The following is a 4,049-nucleotide window of genomic DNA, read 5'->3' as shown; positions in this document are numbered from 1 at the left end:
GAAGAAATAAACTTAGTGAAGAAGCAACGCAGACTGGGATTCAGCTTCTGAAAAGGGTATTCCACTTACTCAGGAGCTCTGAAGGGGCCCAGCGGAGCTAAGTACTCAGACTTCTGAGAGGGAGACACTCCTCTGATGGCGTAATACTTCTGAGGCAGAGTGATGGGAGGTTTCTGGATTACAAACATTACATATGTATGGAAAGGTTGAGAGACAGTAGCTTCAAAATCAGCACAGTTGACTAGATGTTTCTGTAGGTACTGGTAAACTCATAAAGAGTCATCATTTGTGGCATATACATATGTTATATATATAACAAGAACTTATGTATATTTATTGTTTGATATATATGTATATGGTTATGTAAAGTTCTAAAGCCACAGAAACTTTGATAAATTAAATAACTTATTTACTAATTTTTTTTTTTTTTTTTTTTTTTTTTTTGCGGTACGCGGGCCTCTCACTGTTGTGGCCTCTCCCGTTGCGGAGCACAGGCTCCGGACGCGCAGGCTCAGCGGCCATGGCTCACCGGCCCAGCCACTCCACGGCATGTGGGATCTTCCCGAACCAGGGCACGAACCCATGTCCCCTGCATCACAGGCGGACTCTCAACCACTGCACCACCAGGGAAGCCCTACTAATTTATTTTAAATGTATTTGTGAGGTTCACTTACTGGCAAACGCAGTAAGCTAGAATCTTGAAACCCTTCAACCACAAAATACCTAAAAATGCCAGATAAAATAGTTTTAGGCCCTCTTTTAAATAAATGTTCTAAGAAACAGGAACAGGAATATAGGAAAGTAAGTGTACACTGAAGTCACTGGGTGACAGAAGCATCTACTGATCAGATACCTCCTGATAATGGGAAGTCCGGGGCTTAGGTTTCAATGTCTGCCTAGGGGTTGGGGTAGGAAAGATAAAGCTCTGAGATGTCCAGGAGGTGAGGAAGTAGAACAAAAGGCTGCCATTCCTTCCCCAGCCTGAAGTTTTCTATGATTCAGGAAAATCTACACCCTCAGGGAAGTGAATTGGGAAAAAAGCACCCTATAGCTGGAAATTGGTGATCTAGGTTGTGACTCTAGGTAGAGAAGAAAAAATTCATCCTGGAGAATTTGTGTCCAAAAGCCAGCATTTATATGGATTTGGAACTTGGATTCATATCAGTTTCTTGAAATGAGAACTGTAAGTTGAGAATTCTTTTTTAAAGAGTACCTAGGTAGGTAGCACCTCTAAGTGCCTGCAGAAACAAACAGTATCCTCTCTGGAGGAAAACATCTTCAATCCAGTTCTAAAAGACTTTCCTGAGATAGAGTACCAATGATTAAGGACTCACAAGGAAAAGGTAACAAAGCCATGAGAAAAAAAAAACCAAACACCATGAGTGAGAGTCAGCAAAAATAATAAGCAGTAGAACCAGACCTCAGACCCAAAAGTCTTCAGATATTGGAATTTTATGATATATAATATTAAAAAGACATATAAAAGTGAATCAACAATATGTATCAGAAGCAGGAGTTAGAGAAAATGATAGTCAATTTGACAAGGAACCAAATAGAAAAATGTAAGAGAAATTAAATATTCTGTGGATGGAACAAGGAGGCTCTGGAACAAGGAGGGATATGGGGGGACCTGTGTGGATGGATAGCTTCACAGTAAAAGGAGATGGGCTCTGTGAGAGTAATCCCATGTGTACTGAGGGTACACCAGGGACCAGATGCACCTTACAATGGTTTTGAACTTATTTATATGACTCCAAGACAAAAAGAGAGTAGAATCCCCAATTGACTGAACTTGAGTTCCCTTCTGTGTGGGTTTGAAATAGAAGTAAAGGTCAAATATAGAAATACATTACTCTTTTGTACACCTGATTGTGCATCCTTTGGGCATTTTGAAAATCTGAGAAAAGGTCATGTGATTACAAAACACGTTGCTGAGACTTGAAAAGCTGAAACAAGGAGAATGCAAAGTGTAAAAGATTTCAAATTTCAAGTCATTAGGAGCTGGATGGAAACATTTTAAAAGAGGTATAGTTTTTAGGAGAGCGAATCTGCTAAAAAGGAATGTTTCTTGAATGACATAAGAAAGCAATTTATGAAAGGGGTTATCTGGCAATTCTGGGGGGTGGGTTTGGTATACATTTACTTTCAAGAATTTTTTTTTTTTTAAACACATACATGTGCATTCAATGTTAACCTTAATGTTTTAATCCTAACCCCCTGTTTTTTTAATGAGCCCTGATCTTGCCAACTGTGGCTTTTCCAACCATGGCACATTTAACGAATATTGCTCTTAATTGGCAAGAAATTTAATTCCACTTATTAAGAAGGAGGAGGGATGGGTGTACTTTTAAAAGATTTTCCAAATAGGTTGAAACAAACAGGGCTTAATTCCTTATTTAACAAAATTAAGTACCCAAAACACTCAGTTGCTGGACTGTTCCAGGTAATATTGATATGCTTTTATTAAGTTTATACTTTTTACTTTTTAGTGGCTCCTATTACATAGTCAGCTCTAGATAATGGAAAATCTTAATTTGGAGAAAAACTATGCATTGATATATAGGGACTAATACTAAAATAAATCCTCAACTTAAAGTTACAATATTATTCTACCATCAAAATTCAGTATTTATGATATTTAATGAAACGATAAGCAATATTTTTGAGGTTGGAAAAGCAGAAGAAAGAAAATCAAATTTGAATTATTATGATATGCTAGTCATTGAATCTATTAAATCCACTTGCCCTTAAGACTTCTTGCTGTTGTGGAAAGCATTTCACAAGGTTATAATTACATTTTGTTTTTTCCCCCCTTTGCATTTAGGCTGTAGCTTTATTAAATTATTCATTATAATATACCAACTTTAAACCCAAATAGTGTATAAATACAAGATCATGTAACTTCAACACAGTATTAGAGCCTTAGGAGCTAAACAGAGGTATGTATTCTACTGTATTATTTTCTGATTTTCACTTGTATTCTCCATGGCTTTAACTGCCCCTACTGCCATAAATTAAATACTCTGCAGCCTTACCAGTGTAGCTTTATTCCTTCTCCAGGTGTAACCACTGGATACCCAGACCCTGGATGAAAGGCTGGGTGACTCTTACACTTACATATTACTTTTCTCCAAATGACAACAAGCAACACAGTGCAGGCAGTGAGCGTATATGTGGATTTTTTTAAGTGGGGAAACTAAGTTATGCGAAGGCCAGAAAAACATGTTTCAGTAAAGAAAATAATATAATTTTATTATATTTGTACAAAGGTTTTGTCATAATCAGAAGTTAGAAGGCATTGCCCTGTTTTCCAGCTCTTATGACTTGTCATCATTTGAGTTAAAAAAACAAAACAAAACCAAAGAAACGTCCAAACTGAGGGTTTCAGCACTGCATCTTTGTGTGTGTGCATGCATATGTGTGTCGTTGTGTTTGTTGTAAGAGATAAGCTATTTTTAACTCAAAATTTGCATTGGGATAATGCCACCACCAGCTTTACCTAAACTTCATCATGTCATTCCTGTATTTTCATCTATCTACATATAACTGGCTCCAGTGTCAGTTTTTCTCAGCCCCACCCTGATAAACTTGTTTGAATGAAAAGAAAAATCTACATTTACCTTCTTTTGGAGGGGAGAAACAGACTCATTTTTGCACTCCTTATGTATCATAGAGTCTGAACATAATAGGTGCTCAGTAAATGTTTGCTAAACCAATAAGAGAAAAAATTGTAGATGTCTGCAACCATGGTTTTACATAACATATCCCAGTGTACTTCTCCAAGTTCAGGCATAGTTCCTCAGAAGGAACGTTGTTACAAGTTAACATATTTCCTTATAGTTCTTTTTATATTCATTTATGTACACATACATCTACATTCACATACACACCCACAAACACAGAATTTTTCTACTTCCTGACATAAATGGAATCATACTATCTTCTAAAATATGATTTTTTGGCTTAGCAGGTATTTTTTAGAGATTTTTGCCATGTCACTTCGTAGAGGTGTACAACATTTTTTTAATGATTTCATAGGATAGGTGTTC

Source organism: Monodon monoceros, unplaced genomic scaffold (genome assembly GCF_005190385.1).
Source record: "Monodon monoceros isolate NGI ecotype Baffin Bay Population unplaced genomic scaffold, NGI_Narwhal_1 Super_Scaffold_3, whole genome shotgun sequence".
NCBI lineage: Eukaryota > Metazoa > Chordata > Mammalia > Artiodactyla > Monodontidae > Monodon > Monodon monoceros.
The sequence above is the reverse complement of the archived record's forward strand: the minus strand, read 5'-3'. Positions refer to the sequence as shown.